Genomic DNA, 20,823 nt, shown 5'->3' on the forward strand with positions numbered 1-20,823 from the left:
AGTGGTTGGTTGATATTATCAACCAACCACTTACAACTTTTTTATTATTAATATTATACTAAAACTTATTCCTGTTGAATACGCCAATGAATCCCATGATATAGTTTATAGCGGAATTATGATTTAATGCTAGTGAAGCCAAAGTTTTGTAGGTACTACTTAAAGGCGAATTTAGGGTACATACGTATTTATGCCCTGCATTGATAATGGGGTTTGGTCTGAGTTAATTACTGCACCAACTTGGAAAGTGACAGAGTGTAAGCCACCATAATTGTCAATTACGTTTATAGTAGCGCTGCCACACTTTGTCGCTGCAGAGTTAGTTTAGACAGATAAGTTACTTCTATGTTCATACAAAATGTAAGTTATACACGGCAGACATAGCGTGCAATGGTATTATTCGCTGACAGACCTTATCGCCGCGTCATCGCAATTCATTTACATTTTATTAATGTGACTAAAGTTTCCACAGTGATAACTGAAATTTGAGTCTAACCAAGCTTTCATTTCATTAAATCATATTTAGAATTAAGAATTATGATTTAAACCAATGATTTATAAACATTGGCGCCCAACGTGGGACCCGAACTTACGACCCTGACATAGAGAGTCTGGTGCTTTATCCACTAAGTATGTGTGTAAGTATGTCTGTATAAGTGTAAGTGTAAGAAAAATCGTGATTTGGATTTAATAGCTAATATCGCTTTAACCTTGTATAGAGCACCTTCAGATATACTCGTAATGTGGCAAAAATGACCGCCTTACAAGATCATCTTTTTGTATTTGTATCTTATGCAAAAAAAAACATAATTTTTTTATCCCGACATCTGAAGCATTAAAGTGACATTATTATTCAACTGTCGAGGCAGGTTTCTTAAAAACTTTACACATATTTAATGAATCTTTGTTTGAATTAACGAGCCAATGCATGCAATGCACAAAAATTATCTAGTCCATTTCTCTTCGTACAGTTAGATGTGCCATTTACAATAACAAAGGATTTAAATTATAAACCACAATGGACGATAATTACCGATAACTTGTTAAATTTCATTATACGCGATAACGCAATCTTAGTTACGAGTTACGACACTTGCTTTACCATTCAGGCATTCATGTTATTCTATTGTGTTCAATATTGCCTATTGTTGGGCCTTTATTTTATGAGAATGGAAGGTTATTGTGTGTTCACGGGTATTTTATTAAGGTAAGGTAAGGTTTATTGAATATACTAGGTATCATATAGTAATCACCTTATTCAGTTTATTGTACAAACACAGGCTCACATAAAATGTATAGAAATCGAACACAAGCAAGATAAACAAACACATTGCAAACATTTAAAAATAAGATCAAGTTATAAATAGCAAATGAGGCTTAAGATTAAACTCCAGATATATAAAGGACTAGCTTCTGCCCGGGAACTCGTCTGCGTGAGATGATGATGATGATTCTTTAGCCTTAGTCGCGCCTTCAACTATCTCCATACCAAATTTCATCTAAATCGATTCAGCGGTTTAAGCGCGAAGAGGTAATAGACATACAGTTAGACAGAGTAAATTTATTCATATATAAGGTACAAAAACATGTCAAAAACAATAACAACTTAAAATTACAATTAATGTAAATACAAACTATTCGAAAATAAAACTATACTAAACTAAACTAAATCTAAAAAAAGGCCCCTGCGTTACCCCGCTGAACTGCCAAACTGATGTGGTGAGCGAGGTACCTGCCGGCTCTCGGGTCACCACTTTGCGTCCCTTTGTCTCTTTGAAAGGTCTCCAAAGAGACTCAGAACGCGGGGCCCCCACGGACCCAGGGTTCGACGCCGAAAGGAACAAACATGTATTCGGCACCGAGACCGCGGTATTTCCCTACCTGTAGTTACAGAGTTACATTCGCGTTTACATATAGTAATAGTATATTAGTAGGGAGGATATACTAGGTCATCATCATCATCATCATCATCATCATCATATCAGAGGACGTCCACTGATGGACATAGGCCTCCCCCAAAGAGTGTCACAATGACCGGTCTTGCGCCACCCGCATCCAGCGGACTCCCGCGACCTTTAATAGGTCGTCAGTCCACCTTGTGGGGGGTCTACCCACGCTGCGCCTTTCGGATAGGATATAGGTACATACATCATATTATATTAACATGTAAAGTACTTATTTTATTATTTATGAAAAGGGCGCGCCCTTTGCCGTGTTAATTCGATAACAGCTCTAATTTTCCTAATGGCGCAGTCGGTGGGGCTAATCGATCATACCTGGTTCGGACAACTTTTACTTTGTGTGTAATAAATGTAATAGTGTAATAATAGTACATTGAGTATTTCTTTTGTTTACCTCTACCTGTGTTGTTATTTTCTTTCTGTATTTTTCTTCTATCGAGGTGTGCAATAAAGAGTATTTGTATTGTATTGTAATTAAGGATAAGTTTACGGGGGTCAAATAGAACCAACAAAACATTTGTAAAACTATATGCGACTATATTTTTTTGTAAAAACCTCTTGAAAAATTTGACAAGTTATTTACAAAAATGAGATGAGATTAATGAATAACACATGAATACCACATATAAATAAATTTAATCAAAAACTTGACATAATGCCATCATTTCAATTAAATAATGAAACCTACACCGAGATATTCCTGATTGCCAAAGTTACTTTCCATGCCTAAAATAACCATAAAAACAGCAACACTCTTAACTGTCCATCAGTGGACCTTATGCCTTTTATAATAAGGTTTAAAAGCTGTCAGTTAACAGCGTGGGCGATGGTACACACCTTACGGTATTCATGGTATCATGGTATGTCACCCGCGACCATTTCCCGCGACTTAAAAATAAAGTGAATGACGCAACATACACCAAATCGGTTCAGGAGCTTTTCCGCTACGATGGAACACTTGACTTTAGAAATACATACAATATATATAAATAATAAATAAATATTATTAGACATTACACAAACTCAAACTGAACAGTTGAGAACACCTTATCTTATCAGTAACTTAGAAGAAATACCTGTACATTATAATACATTATGCGAGAGATTATTTACGTAACAATAATTTAATTAATAGATCACGGACTTCAACTGATTTAAGCTTATTCAGGATAATCATTCCGCGGTTAAGTAAAAGAGACTAAATAAGGAGTATTTCCTCAGACTGCGATACTGTATTCGTCTCACGCACCATACATCGTAAACCTCAAAGAACCCTGCTCTCGCTTATTTACACAAATATCCATATTATCTTTATGTTTATCTCGCAGTCTCATTTAATAGTCCCTGTAAACAAACCTAAAACACGCCCTTAAACCGTACTATGTCGCATTAATTTAATAACTAAAGTAAATTTATACCGTCGGTGACTAGACGGAAAATAGGGCATTGTGTACCATATTGTGTTTAGAGTTTACGGCATGCGTACTGCGCCGCGCCGAGCCTTGAATTACCACTCCATTCCGTTTTATTTTACGACTAAAGGAAAAGAAAATAAATTGCTACTATACGGCACGAAGCCCCTGCTACGATAAACCCACACCTACACCGTCCATCGACGCATCTGTATACAATGTAACAGTAATAGTCTATAGAAACCAGCGTTAGGCATGAAACATAATGAAGGGACGTGTTATTACCAGCGATATCTAGACGGCACCGCACGTGTCTGGGAGGCACGATCGATAGCTACATACAACAACTGTTGCTTCGCATCTCCCTACCCATTCGCACTCACAGAACAACTAGTCAAAACATGAGACAGAGCGAAGGACATCGCTACAAGCTCATTGCGCAAAACTCACGCAACACTACCGCTTATTCCACCACTCGTGTAAGTTTTCGTGTAAGCGGGAAAAGGTAGGGAGATGCGGCATCGCATGCTCCTAAAACGTCACAAAGGAGGTCGCCGGATGAATAACAATGCGGACTGCGGAATGATGTCCTTATCGACGACCGCCGAATTACCCCCGCTGCGTATCGCCGCCATCTTTCATTTCAATGAAATTAATCAAGTTTGCTTAATGAACGAGTGTTCTATGTCACTTTTTCTGAACAATTACGCTGATGGAAAAACTCTATAAACAGATACAATTAAGACATTTAGAGAGTAATGCGTACGCAAGGCGTGTTCATAGTCAAGGCAAAGCTACCCTTTTAAGGGCTAAATGAGTCTCTTGAGATAGCAGAATGGCCAAGAAATTTGTTGTTCCAGCCGAATTTCTGTCTTTATTACAATTTCTGGAAGTAAACTGTCGGTAAATGGGAACATTTTGCCCTTAATAGGTACAAGGTTTTGTACAACGCTGACCTTTACAAGGAAAACTTAACTTGAAGAAAAAAGGAAATTTTTGTCTTGTTTACGGTTACACTACCTGAGACAAAATAAGGTATATAATCTGTATGTAAAAGCTATATAAAAACACATTAATAAACTTTAAGTTTACCTAGTTTAGTTTATCGTCATAAAATCCCTTATTATACTGCAAATAGTGAATGCGGCACTACGCAGTAGTATCGAAAGTGGCGAAAGCGAATGCGCTGCTGCAGTGCAGTGCTGTATACATAATACATCGTCCTATCTCTCCTCCTCACGTACGGTGAGAGGGGGAGACGATGTCTGCAATAGGTGCCGTGACCAGGATTTTCGTCCATTGAGTGCACTGCGACTGTAAATTGTTACGTCCTGTATTGCAGTTCTCAATTCAGCCTGTTTTCAATTCTTGAAATAAATTTATATTCCAAATAGATTGGATACTCAATCTGTATATTTAATCAATTTAATCATCGTGCGTGTTATGCTGCTGAGGGTCATTCAATGAGAATATGTCTGCAGTTGCGTCTAATTGCTACGACTCTTTTCGTACATTTTGTAAGGGTCGCGGCAATCAGACCCCAGATTTTTTTTTTGAGAATGACCCCTGAATGTATGAAAAGATTTCTGTACAACGTTAAGAATTAAACTTATAGTGTAGTAAATGAAGCAAGTTGTTGTATGGAGACCCATGCATTAATTTCTCAGTCGATGAAATTTTGCTTGGTTATTGTATAGTATGAGCCGAAACTAACATATAAATATCAAAAAAAAAAAAAACACTCCTAAGTTAGGTATTTATACGTAAAAATACAAATCTGTTTATATATTGAACTGAGTAATTCCTCCGGCCAAAATTATTTTACCAAATAAGTTATTTGTATCAGTATGTAATACTAGAAAAAAATCTAAAACTTTAGTCAAATATGAGAATATTTTTTTTATGATAATTCCTTTTTTTGTCGCTCATTTTCATCGGAAAATTGCTCCGTCATTTTTTTCTTCTTATATGATCTTAGAATATAATTTGGCGTAGTGGGTAAGAAAATCCAAAAAAAATGCATACCCAAATTTATGTATTTTAGAACTATTAAAAACTGAGGGTGTAAAATTTCTCAGCCTGATTTCTTTTTAAATATGTACTAAGTAGTCACGTATACACTTAAATCCAAAATATCCAAAAGAAATATCATCCCTTGTACACCCCACTCCCCTACACACTGCTCCCGATATGTTTAGTTTTTAATTACGCTCGTTATTTTTTGGATGTTTTTATAGTTGAATGGAAAGACAACTGTGAATTTAATTCAATAAATAAAATGGATAGAGAAATTTTCCACAGCGAGTAAAAAGGCAATTTCTGAAAATAGTATAGTAATTTATTTAGATTTTGATTTTGTAGGTATAAAACTGCAATAAAATGGCATTCCAGTGAAAAAATTTGACAGAGCAATTTTCCGGTCCAAGACACGCCATAAAATTATATTTTATTAATATTGGTATTTCTGCTGGGATATTTTTTTTGATATTTCATATATTGTTGCAATACGTTACATGAATATGCCCGGTGAAGAAAGTTTGAACGGAGCATTTTTCCGTAAAAAGATATTAACGATTTAAGACTTTAGGTATTTACTTTAATTCTATTATTATTATTCTTTGGGAATTTATACAATACTTTTTATTTATTGATACTTTATCATACTGTAATGTTTTTTCTGGCTGAGGAATTACTGCGGGGTCCACTACCTTTATTTACTACACTATTAAGATACTTCATAATTTTTTACCTAGAGTCGGGACAAGCAAACTGTCAAGCATGTGAGAAAGTGTCACCATACACGATAAATTCCTATGGAAATATGGCTTTGGCAGTGGTACTTTTACACTTTGCCGCTTCAAATTCAAAGTCGATGCAAATAATAAATGCTTAGATGGACTTTATGTGTGTAATTCTCTTTATTCATCATTCTTTCCTTTTTCGCCTTCTTTAACAGAACGACTTAAATAACCAGTAGTAAAAATTTATCAGTGCAGTCGGCGTAAAAATTACACATACAATATATAACTTTATGTCCATGGAGATATATAATAACAAAGTATACAATTGAATTCCCATATATGTAGATAAAATACATGCAAATGACATAGCCGAGTGTATCATCAACATAATTGACTATTCGTCAACTGTATTACAAGAACATAAGATCCACTGCCGGTAAGTTGAGTGTCAGTAATAAGTATGACTGCGTTGGGCGCGGCGTAGGCGAGGCTCGGGTACGACACGAGTAATTACACGCGACGGAACTATATTCAATTATACGCTCGCGACTTGGTCTGCGTAGAAGTCGTTTAAATTTTAACTGACTTTTTATACCGAACCTATCATTTACAGCAGCAGGCGTATTATGGATGGATTTATCCACGTGATAAAATAACCATCACTTTTTAGCACCGGGTGACGGACGCCGTTTTATCACGCTGTCACGTAGACAAGAACGACCATCATATCCGTGCTGGGCGCGTAGCCAGTCACAGTCGCACTAGTGTGCAAGAATGATTGAGTGAGATGACTACGATACGCTATGGAGCGGTAACGATTGGCACGTTAGTTACGCGTCCAGATGTAAATGCTAGGTTTTTGTTCAGAATAAGGTGTCCGCCATATATCTCTATTAGGCGACGGTCTGCCGTTTGATTGTTATTTATTACTGACAGCAAAGGGCGTTCCGTTTTACAGACCGTACGAGTTGCGGCAATCATGTTATATTTGCAGATTATAATGTCAGAAAGACAGTAAGTAAACGTACTAGTGCTCAACATGCTAATGCACAATAGATGACACCTTGCTGTCACCTCTTTTGACAATGACTTAAGTTTCAAGATGACATGTACTGGGACCGCGTCGAGTACGACCTTATTATGAAAGGGGGGAAATGAGATTTAAGATCAAAACATTTTTTCGTTAGTTGACCGATAGATATAGGTCAATGTACGAAATTCTTGCTTAGAGCCCTTACTTTATAATTATTCAGATTTTGTTTCATTAAGAATGGAGTTATCGAGGTTTCACTATATGTCAAGAACCTTAACTAAGTGATAGCTGGTAATAGAGTTAGACCAAGAAAAGTCTGCAGCGATTTTGATAGCCCACGCAGTGCAAGTGTTATTATAAACTTCAAACTTCTAAGAAATTATGACGTATAATTAACACTTAGGTACACTGCGTGGGCTATCAAAATCGTTGCAGACTTTTCTTCGTCTAACTATAGGATATAGGTACAAACAGGAACACTCCTAACTGTACATCGGTGGACCTTATTAAAAAAGGCATAAGGTCCACCGATGTACAGTTAACAGTGTGGGCCATGGTACAGATGAATGAGTCCGTCATAGCTGTACATTTCCTAGCTAATTAGAAGGTGTGTCTTTTCTTTTTCGTTGAAGAAGAAGATCTCATGCAAGTTTTCTATCTCATTTATCCCACAAAATAAAATGGTTTAGAAAATGATACCCACAATGTCACTGTTCTAGAATCTGACCCAAAAAACCAGGCATACAGGCTCTTACTAGTATAATTATAAACTCGTCGCCAGCCCCCCGCAGCCGCGTGGTGCCAACGTGCCAAAGTGCCAGCTCGATTCTGGTTTAACAATTTGTGAGTTTCCATTTGGTTTTGATACAACCTTGAGTACCTGATATGCGAGTGGTACTTCACGGTTATTGATGCTCTCTAAATGCTATCAGAGTCGTCTCATTAGATATCTTGCTACCACTTGGCGCGTATGGCCGCGTACTGAACGCAAGCGGCGCGCGCGCGGCACGCCGAACGGCAAATCAAGGCCTCTAATACGGGTCTCTATTATTTCCCATAAAGTTTTAAGTCACAATGTATTCTTTGTCCGCATTTTCGTTGGTCATAATTAGTTTTTTTCAGAAACGCGCAGCTTTTCAGGATTGCCATAAAATAAACCTAACATAACCTAACTTATAACCTATAGATAACCTTACGAAAATCCTGAAAAGTTAACGGTTTCAGAATTAGGACTAATGGTAATATGACAAACAATACATTATGACTTAAAACTTTATGTAAAACAAAGCGACCCCCATTCTTTTATTCTTTTAATTTTCTGTTTTTATTGTTAATGTTAAGTTGACGATCTCTTAGTGAAAGCCTTTGTTTTATCCTTTTGTGTAAAATACTGTCCTTAAGAAATAAATATATCTAATCTAATTTAATCTTCGTACATTGCGCTCGACCAAATGTATGTCATGCATGACCAAAGATCGTCTCAAAACAAGATGAAACTATAACAAATAGTCAGATCAGAATCGGCCTCCAGCACAAAGCGGGCTCGCGGCCAACGGCGGCGCGGCGACGGAGAGGCGCGCTCCGCAGACATACATGTGCACTCTGAGTGGTATGCGTATGTAGTCGAAATTAACTAGTACAGTCGCTATCAGATACATCATACATCGGAGCAGCCAAGATGCTGAAAGATAAAGATTTACCCCCTTATTCATAAACGTTTACTAAAGTTAACAAGCCGATAATCCACTCGTCCCTTCCATCATCATGATCGTTTGCCCCTTTCCATCATACCAATACGTCGGAAAGGCAGAAACGATTATTATCGGCTTGTTAACTTTAGTAAACGTTTATGAATTAGGGGGTTATTATCCAAGTAGGCATATCACAATGCGCTTATGAACGTCAAATAAAGCTACACCGGCTCCAACACTACACCTCTGCCTCGAGAAGATTTAAATCCCCCCTCAATTGGTGGAAATATCTGAACTTGCACTTTACCGTTATAGAGGCTTTGCTCAGATATTTGTGAACACCTTGGCCGCTCTGATATATCTGACTGCCTTTAAGGCTGCCTTTCCTCTGAGGCGATAAGAGAAGACGTGCGGAAATCAACCAATCGCATTGGTTGTAATTCAGCGGAGCGGAGAATTGGCTGACTCCCATTTTCTCTTATCTCCGCTCATCTCCGCCTAATGACGCCCGCTTAATGAGGGCAAACGTGTAAAACAAAGCCCAGATGGCGTTTGTCAAAAAAATCATTTTTGATACAGTCAGCAGCAGAAGTTGCTAACCGGGCGAGGTTCAAAATTATCTTGACGCTCTCATATTCTCTTAACAATAAAGTCGCGTCAAGATCATTCTGAACACATCAGCAACTATTGCTGCTGTACAAGCTTTTATCGCTGACCGTACTTTTCTTTCCACAGGGAACTGATACTCATCGAGACAATTCTAACAACCCCAAACACAATTTGAGTGAGTTTTGAGACACCTCCTGTCTCCATTATCATATCAGCTCGACGGTACCATAATATTGCATTGTCGCCCAAGTTACATATGTATGCAAATTTTCAGCTTCATTGGAAGCTGAGAACAATTTTATTTTATGTTTTAACTTGCATGATTTGATTACAGACACAGGGGCCGTGCATGTTGGAGGGTCTGCCATCTTGTGGCCTGAATCGTAAACATTGTACATTGCCAAAGCAAGTGCTACCATCTACCGTTCTCGTCGGTACGTTTCCTTGTGCATAGCCGGTTCTGCCATCTTGTGGGCTACATCGGAAGCATAAACGACACATTTGAGGCGTCACGCAAAAATCTGACGGCTCCTATGCTGCCCCCTATAGTTCATGCACGTAGCACATATTTTACACTCAATGCGTACGCTGACAGATGTTATCTCAATACATCATTTCCTAGATTTGTCCTTTTAAGTTATAAATTATGTGGGGATGACACCTTTTTTTTATGTAATAGTCAGCGAACGAGCAGACGAGCCGCCTGATGGGAAGCGGTCATCGTCGCCCATGGACATAAGGAACATCACAGGAGCCACTTAAGCGTTATCGACCCTTGAGAACCCTAAATACCCGCTTCTTGAAGATGAAGAATCCCATGTCGTAGCGCAAAGGAAATACCTCAGGAGGCAAGTAATTCCACATTCTGCACGTTCTGGAAAGAAACGAGCGAGATGCCCGCTTATTCTTGGTGTGCCACACCTGTGAAAATTACTACAGAATGGATAGCAATGACTTTCCATTACCATCCCTATGGAATTATTAACATCGCAATGTAATTTGTTCTTTTCAAAAAATCTAATTTCAATCAACAAAATATTTGAATGCTCTCTCCTGGGAAATAAGCGTTGCCGTATTTGTGTAAATATTACGTTATTGTTCGTAAAACGTGGGACCAACTGGGAAATTGTGAAAAAAAATGGCTGTTTCACACATTTTTACACATCAAAGGGCCTAGCCAACCTGACAATCGTACAGTCGCCATCAAATATATAACGACGAGTGTAGAATAGGATAGGAAAACCGTTGGAAGATCGGCAGGATCATCTTCCACCATTGCACTTGTATTTTCATGAAAGTCCCTATTTGAGGGTAGATTCACAAGTGGACCATGAAATAATAACACGTCGAGATAGCCGGTAGTTCGTTTTAATTAACAGTATCGATTACACATCAAAATAACTTAAGATCACTTCGATTTAAATGGATTATAAACATCAGTTACAAAGAAACGTGGCGATCCCAGAGATGACGTCACGTCACCACCGCTCTGCTCGATCGCCTCAATCATAATGAATGCCAGGCCGGTCATTCCGCCCTCTTTATATAACAACCTGTCACTGGCCAGGTGACAGCTCCGCAACACCATCTCTGATTTCACCCAGGCACCTACCTGACGTTTCTTAGGATACAAATCGATTAATCATGGTTTAAGTATTGTTATCACTCCGATAAATTATCACTCCGACATTATATATTGGAGCGGCTAAGGCGCTGACAAATATCTGAGCACGCCGTATTGTCAGGGCGTTAGAGTGCGTGTTCAGATATTGTGAACAGCTTGGCCGCTCCGATATATCTGATGGTGACTGTACATCGACAAACGCCGAACGAAATGGGAAAATTTATCGGGATGACAGGTATAATCAGCTTAATAACAATTTGGCTGTTTCGTACATTTTGGCTGGTCCATTTTCTATGAAAGGTTAATTTTACGCGATTTCGGGTTTGGCCCCATAGTAAAAGTTGCTCAGTATAATCCCAAAACCTCCCTGGCAACGGCAATGCAGTTATTTTTTAGCCACCGTGTTAGGGTTGAAAAGCCCCCATATACCTACGCCGTAGGCAAGAGCCGTAAGGGTTAGGTAAGCAAACGTTAAGGTATGTAGGTTAACAGCCCAATTGTTGGCAACCTCTGATTATTGGCACGACCAGTAGGCCTACAGCCAGGGGTCATCAACGGTATTGATTTAACAATAACTTTGTTGAGATTTGGTCTACTACCAAGGTTCTGTAGAAAGCAATTTGTTTTGACGGAATTGGCATAATTTTCTAATTGCAATCTACTGCGTATTTATTTTAGTAAGAAGGTATATTAATGATTTCACACCAGGACCTAAAAATACTCCTTGAGACGACGAGTGGCCCTAGGGCTTAGTTCATTCCTAGACCAAAGAATACTACATAGGCAACGCGGACAACGCCATTCAGCATGGAAATGCTGCCAGTCTTGTGGGTATTAATAAATAATTTTAATATTGATTTTGACCCTTCCGCAGAGGATTAACCTGGGAGACTGGTCCTAGGTGGATAGGTAAATTGTAATCGCAACTTCAAAAAATGTTTGTTCGGTGTTTAATTTGACCAGGCGACTATGACGCGTTTCTTCTTCTTGCAGAGCCATCTACCGGAGGGCGGGTATCATGAGGGCTATACGGACTTTAGACAACCGCGCAGAATACTGAGCGTGGGCCCTGTGACAGAATAAATTATAGTTTTTACTACATAGGTACAGAAGGTGCACTCTCTAACAAAACGCGTCTATGACGACAGATATGACCGCAAGGTGGTGCAAGCTCGAGCAGGCGTCCGTTCCGTAGCGGTGCGCGGCAACTAGTACTGCTAGACACCAAAATTGGTGTGGGCCGCATGTACTTGTAGCGACGCGACCCGGAGTGAGCCACACCTGGCTCTGTTTGAACCATGTTCAGAGAATTTTGAGCCATGAGTTACGTCTTCGTCCTGAAGGGCTAAGATGGCCGGCTCTTTCTCATTTGTCACCATGCCTGTCTCGTTCTAACAAATATGTAAGTGCGAAAGTGACGCATGGCATGACAGGTGATAAAAACGCGACCATGATACCGCTGCTGATGATCTTTTCCCTTGGATATTTCCTTAGATAATTAGTTGAAGTTCATACTTCTCGTTTCGCATGATAGATGCGTTTGGTCATTGGAAAATTTGGCAAATGAAACATAAAACAAAAAATGTTCTGAGGTTGAGATAGCAGGACCAGCGGGCTGTGGGCCCGCACTACACTTGGAGGAGGATCAAGCGTCTCTGACTCTCATTTCCATCGGTGTGGGTACTGTGGCGTAAGATAAGCCAGTGCCACCGGAAGGAGTCATGGTAGAATCCTAGGCATCCCATGGCTCCTTCAAAACGGTAAGAAGGGTGACGCCGGAGTGGCTTTTAGTGGGTATACCTCCTCTCCCCCTTTCAACAGGAGAGGGCGGCTGCAGGAGGGAGTCCCACATATCCCCCATGGCTCCCCAGGCCGGGGGAATGCGTAACGCATTTTACCACTCCGTCAACAAAAAAAAAGGTTCGTGATTATAGCTCTGTAGCGCCTCCGGGATGTTTGTGGAGTCGCAAGTCGACGGCTTTGCGGCTATCATGCGCAAGCGGTGCGCCTCTTTACTTAGCCGCTGGCGGGGCAGCGCTAACAGTATCACTCAGTTTTTGGACACAAGGGAATACACTGTCGGACAGCCAATACGCCTACCGCCAGGGCAGGTCCACCACAGACCTAGTGCGAGAGGTAGTGCGCTGCGTAGTGGGCGCTCGCGAGACGGGGCGCCACGTAGCTGTTATCTGCTGCGACCTGTCCCGTGCCTTTGACACAGCAGACCACGTACTCGTCGCCAATAAGCTGGCCCACTACGGCATCCGAGGCCCAGCCACCAAGCTAATATTGTCCTTTATGTCTGACAGAGCGCAAGTGGTGGTAGGCGACGGGGGAAAGGTTGTATCTGCAGAGTTACAAAATTTGATGGGGGTCCCTCAAGGGTCATGCCTCTCCAACACCCTGTTCAGCGTTTTGCTGAACGATCTGCCCAAGGCGATAAAAGGCGCCGATATATTCATGTACGCAGATGACGTCACGGCAGTCGTCAGCACTACCGCTGGGCGGGAGTTGGAAGTGGCTCTAAATCTCGTCATGGAGCAATTACACCAATGGTTTCAGAGAAACGGCTTAGCTCTAAACAAAGAAAAAACCAGCTACATGGTATTCAAGCTAAACGGCCATACAAGCCCAACCATGAAGGTGTGCGCCGGCAGTGCCCCTATACAGCAAGTGAACGGCGCACGCCTGCTCGGCTTCCATCTAGACAGCGCGCTAACATGGGAAACGCACATCGACGAACTATGCAAGAGAGTGGGAAGTGCGTGCTTCGCGCTGCGGCGGTTGACGATTACCGCCGGAAGGGGTGCAGTGCGACAGTGTTATTTCGCGACAGTGCATTCGCTCCTGACTTACGGCGTCGAGCTGTGGGGCCGTGCCTCTGACTGGAGGCGTGTGTTCTCGCAGCAAAAGCGCGCCATCCGCGCGATGGCTGGTAAAGCGGAGGATGCCCCTGCGCGTGACCTCTTCCGCGACTTAAAGATCCTGCCTCTGCCTTGCTTACTCATATACCAGGTTTCAGTTTTCACACACGAGAACCTCGATATGTTCAAGCGCAGAGGAGCTAACGCCAACTATATCCTGCGCAGTAATAGACATCACAATAGGCTGGTCGCGGAACCACATAAACTCGCCAAGTCAGAGCGATCTGTGTACTATTTAGGCCCCTCGATTTACAATCGCCTGCCTAAGTCGGTTAGAGATGCAACTTCCACCGCGGCCTTCAAGGTCAGGCTTAAGAAGTGGTTAACGCAGGAGACATACTATTCATACGACGAGTTTTTTAGTCTGCCGATTGTTGATTAATTGTTTAAAATTAGATAATATTGTTATGACATATTAAGATATTCAAATAAACAAGAAAATAATTGGACATACAATGCGAATAAACTGTAGCTAATTGGACTAATTATATTCGTTAGCTATTTATTGGCTTATATAATGACTAAAATAGTATTCAATAAATTAAATTAAATGTTATTTTTTACACTATGGTATTGTCAACATTGTACCTACCTCGACATGTAACAATTGTTATTAAATATATTTCATTTCATTTCATTTCATTTCATATCATGATAGCGTTGTTGGATAGGTGCAGGGACTCCCCTCTGCTGCAGCAGTGGACAAAACTCCACACTGTAGTAAATAAGTAATTAAGTACTTAGGTTATGATTACATTATAATTCTACTAACACTATTTTATAAGTTAATTTTAAATGTAACTAACAACTATGGATTTATATCCGAAATAAAATGTTTTTTTTTATAGTATGTATGTGCAGGCGCGGCCGGTGATCCATCCAATCTGCATTTAATTTAATTCTGGCTAGGCTGCCCCGCCCGGTGACATTGCTTTTAAATTGTCGCAGATAATTTGCCTTGTGGATGGAGGATATAGCATCCAGTCATCACACATCGGCACTGCCATAATTATACACCGCCTGATACGAACTTTAACCTTTTGGACGCCAATTACCGATATATCCGCACCGCATGTTCAACGCCAAAGACCGATTAATCGGTCACAGACCACAGAGCAACATAGACCTACGTGCATATGCATAAAGTTCAATTTCAGTTTTGACACTTCGGTGACGTGGCGTCCGAGTGACAGCTATTGTGTTTGACACGGCGTCGAAAAGGTTAAGATACTTACGTCAAAAATTTGTTAAAGATACGACATTGTCAAAAGTGACGTTTCTTCAAACAAAAACGTCAATTTTATCACTGAAATATCCGATCGTGAAACTTCAAATCAGTGTAGAGTTAGACCAAGAAAAGTCTGCAGCGATTGTGATAGCCCACGCAGTGCCAGTGTTATTTTAAACGTCAAACTTCTATGAAATTATGACGTATAAATAACACTTGCACTGCGTGGGCTATCAAAATCGCTGTAGTCTTTTCTTGGTCTAACTCTAACGCCTTTAGTGCTTGTTGAATAGAAACCCGGAAATTCTTGGCTAAGCCCCGCAGGCAGGCTTAGCTCATCTGGCAGAGCCGGATTATTCCGGCCCACGTTAAATATCCGATTTTTACGGACGTCCGGTTTACTGGAGATAGCGATTGGCCTATCTTTAGCAAGAATATTCGCTATTAAATAAATCAGCTCGATAATGACGATAATACACAAACTACATTCAATAAATTGTATAAAAATTATACAGGTGGACTAAGAATACGTTGCCAAATTTTCTTGGATTTATTTTTACTTTTCATGTCTTAAAAAAAACATTAAAAATAAAACTACAATCATACTCGTATAACTGGCATAATACATATCAAAGATACATATTATCTTAAATATTATGTTCTACTCTAGCACAGTATAAGAACAGTAGTGAATCTTCATAGAAATGTGCCGCTGCCGGCTTGAATGTGTGCGTGCGCGCCGGGCGCCGTGTACGCACGCGCTGCCACGCACACATTAGCATAATATACGGGGGAATACGGTGGCGGCAGTGTGGGCCGTACCGCGACTGTGATCGCGTGCATTCGAGTACGCTACCCGCCTGCTCGCATTTGTCTGCTCTGACGGTACGCCTTAATTTTTTTGATCATGACTATGAACAGAGGCAATAGTATAAGTAAGGTACTAGATTGAAAAGCTTGATTATATCACTATTGTATACAATACTTTTTCTACGAATCAACAAAAATAATACTTTAAACTAGTAGAATCATACAAACAAACCAAGCCAAAAGTATACACTGTATACAGCTAAGATACGGGAGCAGCCGCGATACCTTCATAATACTGGTACGCGCCCCGGCCGCCGCGTTGGTTGGTCAATGACACCTTCTCGTAACTCATGAGGCCCTGGTACTTGCTCCGCGCTAAATTCAATTTTTAGACAGTTGTTTTCCCGATTTTGGCCCCCGTAGCCTATGGAGACTAACAAGCAACACTAAGTGGTTTTCGTAGTCTATGGATGTTGCTATATTAAGGGTGTCACATGCGCGTTTCTGATTTATTATCCAATTGTTTCTACTGTACAACCTAAAATTAATAATTAATTTGAGCTATGGTTTTGTTTCGCCCTCTTGACCGCGGCGAGCTGTAATGTAATTGGTCATTTTTATTATAGTTGACTAAACTGTATCGAAATGAATATTATAGTTGAGTTGGGAGCCCGTACATTAAAAATACCCATTTGCAGTTTGGTATAAGAAATCTTAATTCAAAAATTACAGTCGTACAGTAGAAAAAAAATATAGTGTCTCAATAACGACTCCTCAAACCCGGACTTGTCATTCTTCATAATACCTACTTGCCCATGCTTCCCTGAAACCTTTTTACTAAATTTATACGTAAGGATGAGAATTTACTTTACTTTAACCGCTAACAATAAAGCGTTCCGAACATGCAGAAACCGGAGGATTTTTTTCTGTATCGAATTTATATATTTTTTAATAACTGCCATTTCCTAATGTTAATATTTAAGAAGCGTTTTATTTATACTTCATTTATGAATTGATAGAACATTTCATTATATTATAATAAATAGAAACGTAGTGCTACTCATAATATGCAAATAATATTTAATTAAAAATAAAAGTGACAACCCTAAGCGCCAACGCAAGAGTAGGCAAATAACTTGCCGAGCGGCCTTAGATTCACTACTGTTCTTAGTGTACTGTGACTCTAGCTTTGATACACAAACGCAAACGTTTGTAAGTTATTAACAAATTTATGCCACTTTTAAAAAAATTCAACGCATTTTTGGGCCAGCCTAGTATCATTCATTGTAACATGTATTAAGAAACCATAAGGAGTTATCTAGAAATTAAACTGAAGCTAAATTAAATTTATTTCATAGAACAACTTGCGTAAGATTTATCGAAGAGGAAAGGAATAAGGAGCATCTGAGTGTTAATTCTTGCTACGTCGTAGCGGGGTCTGCGAACTCTACAAAGTGCTACGACATTAGGAGACGTCTTAGAGCATTTAATAGCCGGAGTCGCCTTTAAGAGCTTACTCTTCTGCCGAAAACCTTGCACAATTGTGCATACTTTTGTATGGCCTGACGTTTATCTGACAAATTACATAACATACGTTAAAAATCGGCACACTGTTTTGTACAGAAAATGACAGACAGGGCGTTTCCAGATAAGTATAGTTTGTCAAAGGACTGTCTCATTTCAATCATAGACAGAGAGAATCATACTATCTTTGTCTTACACTAGTACTAGCACCCAAAAGAAAAGGATGAGTTTTCCTGGTTCTAACTGACTGACAAATTGGTTTGACCAACTATACTAAAGATTTTTCAAAAACTCTACTTAAAAACTCTACTTGATTGCTAATTAAATAAGACACGGATGTCAATTCTAATTTAACAATTTGATATAGATTTGAACTGGTTTTGACACGACTTTAACTTCATTTCGCATGCACCCCCTGATTGGTGCATTTCAGAAAAAAAAAATACCATTTACTTTTTTCGAAAAACCATCAACTTTCGGGTTATTTAGACTCAGAATCACGAGTATTTTTGAATGAGACAAAGAAAAAAAGTGTCTTTTCGATAAAACAAGTAAATGGTACACTTTTAAGTGAAAATGCGCATCAGCGTTAGGGTTGAAAATTATCGAAAAAATGAAATCGTTTTTTTTTTCAGGACGTTTTGAAATTTTCGTTTTTTTCCGTATTTTTCAGTTTTATTGGGAAAGAAACGAAACTTTTTTAAACTATAACGACAGCGTCAAAGTCAATAGACATTTTCACAAACGATCGCCAGCCAGCATTTAGATAACAAAACACACGACTAAACAGGTGTAGTTACCTAAACTATGGATTAAATATAAATGGAAAAATTCACACGTTCTTTTCAAAGTGCGTTTTTTTTCGTTTAATTGCGATTTTTTTTTGCTTTTTTCGGAAAAATATATAAACTAAGTGATATTGTTTTTTTCCGAATAAAACTTTAAAAAAACATGGATTTTAGAAAAAAACGGGAATCTTCAAGGTCGTATGAAAATGCGAAGCCGTAACCAGTTGTTAAACCTGAATCAGCTCCTGAGGTTTATCAATAGATTTAGATTTAGATTTATTTATTTCATAATATGAAATTACGTACGTCAAGTAGGAAAATAACAATTGATTATAATCATACAAATGTCAAGCAATACACAATTTAAAAACCATTTTAAGCAATTAATTAACTAAATTATTAACAATGTTAAATAATATAAAAGGAAAACAATGTCAATATGGTTAAGCTAAGCTCGGATATCTCATAATGATCGTCAAATTAAAATAAAATAAAATGTCAAACAGGTTAATAGAAAAATGAATTACATTCAATATGGATATATTCATTTACAGAATATAATGGATTATCCAATAAAAAGAGTCTCAATTGGCGTTCAAATGTTTCGTCAGATAGTTCGGTTCGCAATTTTGTGGGTAGACGCTCATAATACGTTGGACCTATCACCCTCGGATTCTTGACTGAAAGAATAAATATCTTGAATATTTATGTTATTGCGCTAAACGGAACAGGAAACACTGTGAGATAGAATAGAGTTGGGAGTGGATATATTTATTGTAACAACTAACACAATAAAAAAGTTTTTGTCCTAACTTTTGTTATTATTTCTATTATTATTTGTATGTCTTTTTCCCATCACGGAACAATGGTGTTCCGGACCTTTGGGAGGCGTGCGCGGAGCCGAAGCCAACACGTAGAGGCCCTTTTGACACTTTAATGAAATGTAAGGGGTACACCGAGCGGAGGCTGCCCTTGCCCGTGTCATGGGACGCACGCAGAGGCAGCACCCGCCAGGGTGTAAGGACTATTGAGAGTTGATGGAATCTAAAATGAACTAGGTTATTGGGTGAAAGCGATGGACTAAGAATTGAGCTATGGGGTAAAAAACCGGACGCCTGCCTAATAAAACGGTATGCAATTTTATATCCGGCAGACGGTGACTCGCCCTCACAAGATGGGCCCCCACAAAAAGCGACATCTAGGATGGCTCAAGGGCAACACCGGTGTGAGCGGCTCAGGGGTGTCGAGAGGTGTGCGCCGCTTTCTACCCAGTGGCTGTTAACAGCCACTGTGCCAACTCGCGTCTTATGCATATTTCACTTCCACCCCTGGAGCTTATAGCTCTAACGACTCCACTCTGGCCGGCCGGCTAAGGCAAGCCAGAGGCAGAGAATCCTGTCTATTTCTATCTTTATTATTGTTTCAATATTAAGTAATATTATGTACAGTCCGCATCTAAAGCAGCGGATCAGACTAAGCAAAGCAAAAGGAGTATGTATGTTCATCTGTTCAGTCATAACTTCTAAAGTACCTACTCGTTTTAGAAACACGTTAAAATTAGGAAATACTTACTTGAAAAACACTGTTTAAAAGGAATTTTAAAATTTTTATTCGAACATAATCGACACCACCGGTGACCAGAGAGCTAGCAGCTTTCACTCGCAGCGCATCAGTATTGCCATTCAGCGAGGAAATGCTGCCAGCATCTTTGGCACAATGCCGCGGGGGGCCTTTTTTAGATTTATTTTAATTTATATTAGTTTAGTATTTAATTTCAGTTTTTAATTTTAGATAGTATATTGTGTTTGATATGTTCGAGTAGAAAATGAGAACTTTATTGAATAAAATACTATTACTTATACAAACAAAGGTACATCGATTAAAACTTAAAAGTTACCTAATACCTGCTCTAAATAAACTTTGAGGACAGTATACGTATAAATTAAGAGGCAAACATTGATACTATATGAAATAATTACCATAATACATGGCGAAACTATGCAAATCTCACAGACTAATAAATATTCCCCGCAAGTTTCGTGAAACCAAATTTATTCACTAAATTAAACGCGTCCAAATATGGCGCGCGATTAAAAAAGCAATTTAGCGTCTACTCATTTAACAAGCTTAATATTCTTAAAAACCGGCTAAGTGCGAATCAGACTCGCGCTCTGAGAGTTCCATAACACAATTTTTCAAAATATATCTCAAAACTTTTTCGTATTAGGTGTGCGTTGTGATACTTGCATTTTTTACATGTATCTAACGTTTTTGATGGGATAGGCATTCCTGTAATCTAATCCAAGGTAATGAACTATTTTCTGTGTTTTGTTTAAAATTGTAGGCTAATCTCCATAATTCTCGCATATTTTCTTATTACTTAGGTACTGTAGTGTATTGGCGTCTCGAGCGCTTACGTCCTAGTGACGTCACTGACAGTTAGTAGGAGTCAGTCGCCGCCGCCCGCAAAACGCGCCT

The sequence above is a fragment of the Cydia splendana genome, chromosome 10 (genome assembly GCF_910591565.1).
Source record: "Cydia splendana chromosome 10, ilCydSple1.2, whole genome shotgun sequence".
Taxonomy (NCBI): Eukaryota; Metazoa; Arthropoda; class Insecta; order Lepidoptera; family Tortricidae; genus Cydia; species Cydia splendana.